This window comes from Solanum verrucosum, unplaced genomic scaffold (genome assembly GCF_900185275.1).
Source record: "Solanum verrucosum unplaced genomic scaffold, falcon-dt-bn FXZP01000288.1, whole genome shotgun sequence".
NCBI classification, from domain to species: Eukaryota; Viridiplantae; Streptophyta; class Magnoliopsida; order Solanales; family Solanaceae; genus Solanum; species Solanum verrucosum.
Window position 1 is genome coordinate 163,804 of NW_026019933.1, and position 12,870 is coordinate 176,673.

The 12,870-nt window shown below is 33.8% G+C and overlaps 1 pseudogene; it reads left to right on the plus strand.

The window, feature by feature from the left end:
- The first annotated feature begins 1,415 nt into the window (after positions 1 to 1,415).
- Positions 1,416 to 5,226, plus strand: LOC125833207 (cytochrome P450 711A1-like; annotated as a pseudogene).
- The last annotated feature ends 7,644 nt before the right edge of the window (positions 5,227 to 12,870 follow it).

Sequence of the window (12,870 nt, forward strand, 5' to 3'; positions counted from 1 at the left end):
TTGAACTTAAAGTGCCACTTGAAGAAATGTGACAACCCAACGTGTCTATTGAAAGGCAGACGACCCAATTTGAATTTAACTTGTCACTTTGAGCAAGGTGACAACCCAACGTGTCTCTTTGAAAGGCGGACGACCCAACTTGAACTTAACGTGCCATTTGAAGGGAGATGACAACCCATTCTTGAACTCAATATGAATGGTGTATCACAAAATCTGCAATAACAATGTTAGTAACAAATGCAACATCAATTATGCAAACATGGCCTCATATGAACAAGGTAATTAATTGATGGGACAATTTGAACTTATAACATCATGAATTAAAAAAATGTCAATTTGAAATGGAATAACAAAATAAAAAGCGTCATATTGAACGGCATGACAAGCCCAATTTTAAAAAGTGCATCATTTTGAATGGCATGATAAAGCACTTTTTTTTTAATAAATGAAAAAAAATCTAAGATAACGAATCAACTTTAAAATGTGTCATTTTGAAAGGTATGACTACCCAAATTTAAAAATATGTCATTTTGAAGGGTATGACTACCAAAATTTAAAAAGATGTCATTTTGAAAGATATGATGACCTAAAATAAAAAGATGTCATTTTGAAGGATATGACTACCCAAAGATAAAAAGATGTCAATTTGAAAAGTATGACGAGCCAAAGATAAAAAGATGTCATTTTGAAAAGTATGACAACCCAAAAATACAATTTTAACTATGAAACGGTCCACAAAGTACTTTGGACAAGTATCAACAATGAAGCGGTCTACAAAGTTGGTTTGGACAAATATGAACAATGAAACGATCCACAAAGTTGGTTTGGACAAGTATGATGACATAAATTTAAAATGATGTCAGTTAGAAATATCAGACCAAAATTTATTGTTAACAACTTCAGTTAGAAATCATGGTAATCACGTAATAAATTTACATTATATGAAAACACTAAATAAATGTGACAAATTGACTCATAATATGAAAATAATAAATAAATATAACAATACACGTGATGAAATATACTCATAATATGAAAATATTAAATAAAAATAATAAATTATTTTTCATTTTTCTTTAGATTCAATTAAACATTATAAATAAGAAGACAACATTTGTTAGAAACTATGATAATCACGTAATATATTCATATACTACAATAACAGTACTGAATAAACGTGACAATACATATGAAATAGAGTCATAATATAAAATTGATAATACATGTGAAAACAATAAGACTTATGGTATGAAGATATCAAATGAATTTTACAATACTCGTGACAAATGCACTTACACACCTACTATAAATTATACAATTGTTCCTCTCGGAATTGCCCAAACTTATTCAACAAAAACATCTTATTTTCTTCTGTAATGGAAAATGAGACCAAGAAAGGTAAGTAAAAGATTGAGATGAAGTTAATTGAGTCTGAGAGTGCAAGCGCTATAAGTTTTTCCAAAAGGAAAAAAACCTTGTTCCAAGATGCAAAAAAGCTTGCAACTCGGAACGGAGATGAAGTTGGTGTTATGCTCTTTTCACCAGGTGGAAAACCATTTTCTTATGGTTACACAAGTATAAAAGAAATAATTGATAAATTTTTAAAAGTGAAACTAGAGCAACGTGATCATGCTGAGGGAAAATCTGTTGGATTTGAGGCATTTGAAGATCTTCGCAAAGAATTGCAAGAACTTAACGAGAAAGAAAGAAGACGAATATTAATGTATAAGATTATGCACCACTACAAAAGAATCAGCATTTAGCAACTGACGAAATTCGTCGCTAATCTATGATATAACGTCGCTAAACCGGATTAGCGACGAATTAGCGACGAATTATTGGTTGTTACTATATCGCTCGTTAGTAATCTCTTAGCGACGAAAAAATGAGTTCCGTCACAAGTTTAGCGACGTATTAGAGACGAACGATTTCTGTCGCCACTTGTTAGCGACGGACTGGTCCGTCGTTATACTTATATAGCTCGTTGCTAATTTCATAATTAATTTCGTCATTTAAAATAAATTCGCGATGAAATTTCTGTCACTAATCCATCACAAAATATTCTGTTATTTGAGCTAGCACATTTGCCACTTAAATATTTCGTTGCTAATCCGTCGCCAACATTTTTTTATAGCAACGACCAAATCGTCATTAAATTTGTTGCTAAAATTTTTCTTGTAAAATCGTTTCATTTATTTATTTTAAATATACACTGCTAAAATAAATTAAATAACAATTACTAAATACCTCTAAAATAAAAAAAATATATATAAAATAATATTTAGAGGGTTCAAAATATTCTACAGATGATAAGGCACAAAGATTCTGCCCGTAGTAAGTTTTTGCTTCAAATCCAAGACCCTATATTCTTCTCTTCTTTTCTCCCCGGGCAACTTTGTAGTATGTTTCACATTGATGATCAGATTGAGAGGTTGTTCTTTCCCGTAATATTTCTTCATATTTTCCCTGTAATAAATTGAGATGAAGAGAAAACATTAAAGATTAGGAATAAAATTATAATGGAAGGAAAATGCAGAAACACGCATAACCTTTTAGCTTAATTAAATGTGCTATACTTTTTTAGCCAACTTACAGTACATTTAAGCTTATATGTATCAATGATTGTGCAGCAAAACCAACTCAATAGTTCCATCTCAAAAAAATAAGTAGCTCAATAAATTCAAAATAAAGAAAACAACTGAAGTGTCTAGCATGGAGTATTTTCCTAAACAAGCCCGAAAGATGAATGTTTATCATTAAATATTATCCATTTTTTTTGTCAAATAAATTTCCGTCAACCCTACAGAATAAATAACACATCTAGTTTTGAAGAGGAAGTTGTTCAACTCAATATGAACCAGAATGATTGAAAGCAATAATTCAGTTGTTCACATGTAAATTCATTGCAACAAGTGTAAACTAAAAGCAAGTTAAATATAAATTCAAGGACATACCAAATAGAAGCATTCCATCTCCTATTGCAGCATCCCCTCTTCATCAGAAAGGCTTGGTTTGTACTAGGTAAAAAAGCTAAAGTTAATTCCTTTAACTAGAAGAAGGCTAATGTTGTGTTAATTATACAAGGACTCAAGATGGTCAACAATGAGAAATACTATTCTATCTGTCTACCAGCCATCTTATGTTGCTAAGTTAGTGTCAATCATGCAATCGTATATCGAGTCTGCGACTAAAAATCATGATTCTGAGGGAGGTCTCACATGCTCTGATCTCTCTCTCAAGTTAGCAACATATGTAATTGGACAAGCTTCTTTTGGTGTGGATTTTTGACTTCCTAAACCAATATCAGACAAGATGAGTCTTCATCAAGTTCTCGAAAGAATCCCAGGTACTATGGACTGAAAGATGGAAAGAACATACAAGAATTTAAGCAGTATGCTGGATGAGATAGTGGCAAAGAGGACGGAGGAAAAAAAAAGTAGCTCGAAAAACTTTTTGTTGCTTATAATGCAGACAATGGAGTCAAAGAAGTTAGCTAAGAATGTTTTCACCTCAGATTATATCGATGTTGTAACTTATGAGCACTTGCTGGCGGGTTCTGCAACAACATCTTTTGCTTTCTCTTCTATCATTTGTCTGGTTGCTTGCCATCCAGAAGTTGAGCAGAAGTTGCTTGCTGAGATAGATGTTTTTGGCCTTGATGATCACATACCCACTGTCGATGATCTTCAGCAGAAATTCTCGTACCTCGATAAGGTAAATGTCATTATTTTATATTTACAAGAAGTTCGTATACACTACAAGTAGAAAAAAAAAGAGAAGAGATAATGAGAACTAGTTTATTAAACCATTCTCATTCTTCTTGTAACTGCTTGTACATTTTAAGTAATCAAAGAAGCAATGAGATTTTACATTGTCTCGGCCTTAGTTGCCAGAGAAACATCAGCCGAAGTGGAGATTGGAGGCTATAAACTTCCTAAGATTAATATCTGTAACTTTTACTATTTCAAATGCAACTTCACATGTAACTCAATTTTATGTCTAAAAAAGATGAAGTTTACACATAGTCATCACACAGTCAAGCACAGTCAAGATGTGATCAACTTATCTCAGTATATGATAATTGAGCAAATGATCTACATAATAACATACTTGCTACAAATGAACACTGGAAACCAAGTCCGGAACAAGTTAAACATACCTACCAGCTTTTTGAATTTTTTTTACAACAACAAGTTATTGTATTGGTTGTCATTACCCTAATCATTCTATATCACTGGACTCAAACATATATATCACTGTCTTTATAAGTGACTTACAAGCATATATAATTGCTCATTACCAATAACTCTTAACACTATGAAATTTTTGTAATTTATACTTTAATTAATACATATTTATACCTTCATTTATCACTCAACACTCACAAATTAGTAGAATCCGAGTTCATGTAAACATCACTGATGTGGGTATTAACCTTTTTGAACAAAAAAAAAGAAATGGAAAGAGTACTGCATACCATCTTAAAAATCAATTGGAGGAGAATACGTATTTATGATTATACTATGACTTAATCCATACAAAAGATTTAGGCTAACACATAATTAATACTTCGATATTCAAAATTGAAAAAAACACCATTTATAAAGGACACATAGCCAATAATTTCTGTAGGTTGAGGTGGAGGAAGAATGATTGAAAAAAACATATAACAACTCCATTGTATGTATGGTCCCAAATAGAACACGTTGAACTTTGAAGTATTGTGCTGTGTATTTAGTCATGTCAACAATCAACTATCTTTTACCTAAACAAACTTTTTTTTAGATACAAAGATGACCATTTATTATGTAACAAGACGGAATTAAAATGCTAGTGTTGCAGGGGGTAAATGGAAGTTACCATGAGATTAAAACGTGACTGTCGGTGGTTCACTGTTTGCTTCTCTCGCGGCTACTGCTGATAGTTATCGCCGGTTGCTGTTGTTCGGAGTCGATGATTCTTGGTGGCTCACCGGTCGGAGCTTCTGTTCACCGGAGAAGCAACGCTGGAGAGGAGAGGAAGAGCAGCAGTCTCACTGCTGCTGCTGGCATAGAGGGGACGGAGAAGGGCAACGGGAGAGAAGAGGAAGAGGGGAGGAGAGGAGAGCGACGTCTCCTCTTGTTCTCACCGGAGATGGTGGACAGATATGGGTGGCTGCCTCGCCGGAGATGGCAGACAGAGAAGAGACGAGGAGGAACAGAAGAGGGTGGGGTGCGGCGGATCTAGAGAAAAGAAAAATGAGAAATTTAGGTTTGGGTCTTTTGATAGATAAAAATAGGAAAGCTAGGGAGTTAGATTTTGACCCTAGGATTAATTTGAAATGAGAGGCTAAGATTGAAAGGATGAGATCAACGGTCAAGATTAAAAGATGGGGGTTGGCTTGAAATCTGAAATTGGAGTGAATTTCAACGGAATTAGTGACGGATTCTAATATTCGTCGCTTTTAAATAAATATATATATTTAGAAAATATTATATTGACAGATATTTTTGTCACTATATAATATAATTTTTATAAAAATATATTTAATAGTTTAGCAACCTTTTTTCCGTCACTAATTCCTTCACCCAATATTAATTAAATTTGTCACCACTACTTTGTAACTAAATCCGTAGGAAAAATTGGGCGCCAAATTTTCGCGCTAATATTTAGCGACGGATTAAATATTCCGTTGCAAATCCGTTGCTATATTATAAATCAAAAAATCATTTGTTAATTTTGCAACAAAATGGTTATTCCGTCGCAAATCCGTCGTTATATAGTGACGGAATATTGTTCGTCTCTAATATCCGTCGCTAAAAGCTATTTTTTTAGTAGTGCACCCTGGCTCAAAAATACCTTCGGATAACACATGGAGGAGAAGAAGGTGGCAATGATGTTGCGAGTAAAGAAAATTTTAAATGAAACAAAAAGTGCTATTTTGGGCGTGCATTTCAAGTTTGATTTAAATGTTGTCCCTGACCAGAAGAAGATGAGAGTTCTTGAACTCATAATTCTCATGGAGTTGGTAACTGAAATTCTTGATATTTGAGCTATACTTATAGAAGTCCTTATCAGTGATCGAGAATGCTAATATGATTTTCTTTATTATTAAGTCACTCTTTAGTCTTCAAATATCCATTTATATGAGGTTTAAGGCCACAAAATAGAAGGTCATGGAGTTTTTATATTATTAAGTCAAATATTTTTGTTTATTTTATCTTTAGACTTTAATGATACTTTGTGTTGTCTATAATGGTAAATCAATTTAAATATTTTATTGAAGTAGTAAACAGTGTAAAAGTGATGGATCAAAGAAAACTACAATACACTCATCTGTTTTATTTTATGTTTCCATCTTTGTCAAGTTTAGTAAATATACATTTACATCAAGATTAGCATTGTGTTCAGGTGAGTCTCTATAATATGAGCTTCTCGAATATTTATTGATTTTATTAGTATATTCAATACTCCAAGAGAGATTGCGCTTAAATTTTCAACTCAATACAAGTAACGAAAAAGAGTTTTTATTTATTTATTTTGGAGCACATTAGCACTCAATACAAGTATGTAAGGCACCCGAAACAATTACATATGTCATAGATAATGTTTTTTCAGATTACACTTTTTTCAAGGCTTAAATTTCATATAAATTAATTTACTAAATTAGTGTCCTGAGTCAACACTATCCCCTAATCGTAACTCGGTGCTTAGAGTCAGAAGTGACCCCAAGTTAAACCATGGCCTGGCATGAAACTAAGAAACGTAAAAGTAACAATTGAAAAATAATTAAATGTCGATGCTAAACTGAAATAGTCTATTAAAGCTCACACATCTTCAAGTAGACAAGTATCTGAATAAGCATAACGGAAGCTAAATTGATTGTCTGATAGTCTCTACTAAAGTTACTTGCTAGGACAAGCCCCTAGCTAACTCTAATTGTCTGAAAACTAAAAATGTAATACCGAATAGAAGATAGAGGTGGTCCTCAAATGATGAGGACTTACCAAAAGTTCTACTGAGCAGATTGGAAATCGTAATAACAGCAGCCTGAATCCTGAACGTCCGAACCTATATTATTAAATAACGAAGGAAGAAAGCATGTAATTAGTACTGATACTACATCCTCAGTCTAAGCTCCACCACTGCCAGGTGTTTCCCTTCCTCTGCCCCTGCCCCTGCCCCTGCCCCTACCCCTACCTCTACCTCTGCCACGTTATCTCACTACGGGCACAGTTGCTTGCTCTACCTCTGGAGCTGCTATCCTTGGAAATGGCTAAAAAATAATAGCTCATCTCAAAATATATAAAATATTTATGTCTAACGTAAAATAAAATAAAAAAGTATTAATTAATAATAAAGAATAAATTTGTTTTCTTATTATTATAATAACGCAATAAATTATTATCCTTCATTTTTCACACAGTAAATTATTTATATTATTTTATATTTTATACACTATTATTTTATGTTTTGATTTCTTGAATGATTTTTTAATTATTTGGATTGGTTTTTTAATTATATTTAAATTATCATGCTGAAATTTAATTATATCAATATTTTTCTTAATTTACTTTTTGATAAATAACATATAATAATAAACTATTTGATAATATTATTTTGTTAAGTATCTCTGAGTCCACTCCATGATGGGAACAAAGGAGTTTCGTTTCTTGTGGAAATTTTTGACAATTATGATGCAGTTTGCTTATCCAAAGGGAAGGTAATTAGACGTGAGAAAATTATGTAGATTGAGAGTCATTTTTTCAGAAGTGGGAAAATTGTTGTGTTATTCTTTATTTTTAAATAATAAAAAAATTATTTTATTTTATGTTAAATTTAAGTATTTTAATTATTTTGAGATGAGCTAATATTAAGAATTTGAATAAATAAAAAGTTTTATTTTAAAAAAATATAAGAATTAATTAAAGACTAAAAGAATTTAATTAAATCAATTTTGGATTGAGAGTTTTTTTAGACCAAAAGGTGGAAGGAGGGGTATCTTTGAACCAAAAACAAAGGTGGAGGGTATTTTTAAACCAAACCATGGAAGAAAGATATTTTTGAGTCATTTTCAATATGTTAGGAGTATTCTTGACCCTTTTCCATCATTATAAACAGAAACACAGTTTAGACAACTAAGGAATTGAGTTTCGATAAACTCAACCCAATGGCGAAAATAATTAAGTAGAATAACCCCCAAGGATTCAGTTGTCACTAAACACTTAACATACCTCAACCATGAAAATTAACACATAGATGGACTTCAGTCCTTACCCTGACTCACCTTAATACGGTCCATATCCCACATGATCACATACAAGTAACCAAGACTACTCAAAGATCCAACATGCAACAATTACATTATGAAAAAGTCAATTAGGTTCACTCATGGAACCATAAACACATACTTGGTCCTCTCGTGGGACCCGAACTCAAACTGTTAGCGTACCGTTGTGGTACTCGAGCCATCCGTAGTTAGAGTAGCGGCATGGAACCTAAGCCAACCATATGTGGATATCCCCGTTTCAGGCATGGTAACCAAGCCAACCGTTAGTATATACCAGACGTGGTATTTGAGTCAACTATAAAGATATCTTTTACTAAGCTTGATACCCGAGCCAATCATCAAACACGGACATTAATCATGCACAATCACAAACATGACGAACCATAACACTTGAAACCATAAGTCGCATAACTAGTTCTGCATGAGATTATCAACATGTTTAACTACATATGTTTCCTATGTATTCTTGCACAATGATAGTACAAACCGTGGACATGCATACACGCATAATCAGAAACATGCAGCCATCATAATAAAGAACTCAAGGCAATTAAGAATGGGAGAACAATCCTCTAGTAATTAATTCATCTCCGCCCTAACAACACATAACAACATTTCTAACCATATAGATTATGTGCCCAAAATCCTTTACATGTCATTTCCGAACATCTACAAGATATAATATAGTAATACGGGTCTATACAACGCAATTGAAAGAAACCTAGCCTACTTGGTTGTCAAGTAACAACTGGTGAATCTTGCTCATGAATTTGACTCCGCGGATATCACGACCTAACCCACCATGCCATGCAAGCACCTAAAATGATACCTAGATGGGAGAACTCTTATCACCCAAACTGGTTAAAACATACAAAAAATAAATAATTTGCTACTAAAGGCTCAATAAAATAAATAATGTATGTGTGTGTTGATGCATATTGTATTGTAGTGGTGGTGTGAGGGAGTGGTGGTGAGGTTCTGGGGTGATGTGGGGTGAGAGTGAGTGGGAGGTAAATTTGATTTATTTTTATTTAATTAATATATACCATATAATATAATATAATAATAAGAATATTATTTAATTACTTTTTAAACTAACAAAATTTTGTAGCTAATAATAAATTATAAGTAAGAACTATTAGCTTATTTATTAAACTAAAATTAAAATAAAACATATATATATTGTTATTTTCAAATCTTTTAAAATAAACTTACTAAAATAAGACAAAACCAAAATATCTAACTTAAACATAAAGAAATATTTAAGGAATAAAAAATAGTGTAAATCCTTATGTTCGGTCAAAAATTACGTGTCTACATCGAGTCAGGTGTCGAATCTCATGTCAGAGTCAGGTGTCGGGCGAGTTCAGGGTCAGGTCTCGAATTGGGTGTCGGGTTGGATCTCAAGTTAATTTTAGGGTCGGGTCTCAGATTGGGTGTCAATGTTGTGGTTGAATGTCAGGTCAGGTTTAGGCCTTGGGTTGGGTATTGGTGTCATGATTGGATCTCGGGTTGGGGTCTAGCCTCGGGTCCAGTGTCGATGTCAGGGTCAAGTCTCAAGTTGGGTCTCCGGGTAGGGGTAGGGTCTCGAATTAGGGTCGGGTTTGGGGTCAAGTCCCAGGTTGGAATCGGGTCGGATGTAGAGGTTGGATTACGTTTCAAAAGTTGAATCTTCAGTCAATGTTGGGGTGGGGAATTGGGTTTGGGTATCGGGTTTCAAGTGGGATTCAATTTCGAGTGTTGGGATCACATTTTAGTTTGACTATCGGGTCTCTTGCGGGGTTAGGTGTTGTGTTGAGTCTTGGGATCATGTCTAGAATCGGATCATGGTCAAGGTTGGGTTCAAGTTCTAATGTCGTGTCCTGTGTCGGGTGTAGGGGTTAGTTCCTGAATCGAGTGTCGGGGTCAGGTGCTGGATCGATTATCGGGGTTTGATTTCCGGTCAAAAACTATTTTGCTAAAAAGTATTTTTTACTCTCTAGCCAAAATATAAGATATTTTCTAAAAGTTTTTCATTCACGGGTCATACACCAGAAAAAAATTTCAAAAAATATTTTTCACTCACCAACCAAACATGAGAAAATAAGTTAGAAACCAACGTATTTTTCAAGAATACATTTTCTAGAAAAATACTTTCATTCATACCAAACATACCCTATAAGATCATATGTTGTTAATTTGTATTATTTTCATGGTGGGTGGGGATAGAAAAAAGAGAGAGGTTATTTTCATTCTTTTATTTTGAATTTTGAATATATACAAAAGAAAACATGCAATACATGTACATAATTGTTGAATTAAATCATCTTCTATTGAACTAATTATTTATAAACGAATGTCGACATTATTTTCTCCTTTTTTTATCCCTTGTTTAATTTGTCATTAGTTGAAAAAAATATTAAAATTTATGATGATGGACAAGATCCAAGAAGAAAAAAAGTGGAATAGAGAGGAAAGGGGGAAGGGGTGAGTGTAGATTGTTGTAACACCTCGGTATTTGAAAGAGCTAAAAATAGAAAGAACTAAATTGGAAATAGTAAAATCAGAAATTTTGCAAGTTATGCATGAGATATGAGTTTTGGGTCAACTTCAAACGATCATAACTTTCAGTACATGATGAGTTAGGTGGCACATAAGATATCAAATGAAAGGTCTTGGAATCCTCTTTCCAACTCCACCGAGTTTGCTAATGTTCGAGCTCATATGAGGGAGATATGCCTATTTGAAGTCGGGCTGTCCGTTAAGGAAAGTTACCCGAAAATATGAGGGGTATTTTGGTCTTTTCCTTACCCAATCAGATTAAAAAAAATTGGGTAATATTTTGGGGTCAAATCTGATTTGGGTCAGTTTTCATAAATAAAAATACGCTTAGGGTTTTGAGAGGAGTTCAAGAAGAGGAGAAAAGTTCAAGGTGTTCATCATGATTCTCGAGTTTTGTTGCGGATTTTGCCAAGGGTTTGATCCCTAAGAGGTATGTGAGTTCTCATAGTATTGGGTTCGTTCACCCAAACATCAATCATGTTATTTTCAGCACAAATTCATTCTTAAAATTGACGGATTTGAGTTCTTGTTGAGTTTTCTTGGAATACCTTTCATAATCTTGATTGTTGGGAATTCAATGAGTTCTTGAGATAAGTGTTAGTGTTTTTAGGGTTGTTTCGAGTAGACTATCGTGTACATACGTTGAGTATTCGATTCTAAGTGATTGGGGCAGAAACCATTCGATTCTAGTCGAATTAAGGTCAGAAAACGAGTAGAAAAATTCGTCAGAATTTTTTGGAGGAATGGTGGCGCGACGCACCACAGATGCGCCAGTAGGTCTGGCGTGGCATGCCAGCATTGCTCCAGAAATGGGTCTCTGAACTTAGGGGATGGCGCCCCACGCCAGCAGTGCGCCCGAGTCATCTGCCTTCACCCTTTTTCCGTCGTTTTACGCGTCTAAGTTCTCCTAAAGTGTACTTTCACTCCCTATTGATTCTAACTACTATAAACTAATTCTAAGCATCTATAAATCATTGACAACGTGAATCTTAACCTTGAATTCATAATTCAAATTCAAGGTAGAGCTAAGAGTCAAGTCTTGAGAGTTTTTCGAGTCATTTTAAGAAGTCTTTTTACAAATTATTTTAAACTTGTCTTCAAACTTGAGCATTGAGTTGAGGAAGAGTAAGAGTTGAGTTCATTTTCTTTAAAATGATATATAGTAACTAAGTATTCCCAAGAGCAAATGTTTTTACATCTAAGAAAAAAAGGAAACACCATTTTCCAAAAAAGTTCATGGGCACTATCTCTTTTAAGAGAAAACATTTGAGTAATAATATCAAAGTTGAGGATGAGGAAATGTTTTCTAATGAGCTAAGTTATATTTTGGGAGTAGTATTGAGCACCGATATGGGGAGAGTTTTAGCAACTCACCGCCCCCATAAACCATGTTGCCAACGTGGGTAGAAAAAGGCCATACTTTTTAGATGATTCCTTATTGCTTTTTAAGCATAGCTTAGTAGATCCATTTAGTTAAGGATTTCTATACCCCAGCAAAGTATAGGACAATTCTGGTAGCGTGGGCTAGACGTTGTATTATCACATAGCTCATTGTGATTGTTGTCGGTTAGAGAATCTCCAAACATAGTTTACTTTGTATCTTTGCATACAAACAGAGTTTACATTGTATTTTCTAATACATTGAGTTGTTATCTACTGTTTTGAAAGCTTTTCTTTATACTGTATTATATATTGCTTTATATTGAAATGAGGTTGAGTTGAGTTGAGACGAGGTAACTTGTTTCTTCAGTTCCAATTCAAGCTTATGTCTTGTTTTAGATTTCCTCTCACATGCTCGTACATTTCATGTACTGACGCCATTTGGCCTGTATCTTTTATAATGTAGATACACGTAACCAGGATCAACATCCAGTGCTTCATTGATCCAGTTGAGCCCAGAGTTATTGGTGAGCCTCCTTGCTTCCGAAGGATCCCTTATTTACTTTCAGTATTTCAGTTGTTAGGATGTTCGGGGGTCTTGTCCCGACATTCCTCATAGTATTATAGGTTTCATAGATAGATAAACAGTAGTTCATGAGTCTTTTCATTTTCAGTCATTT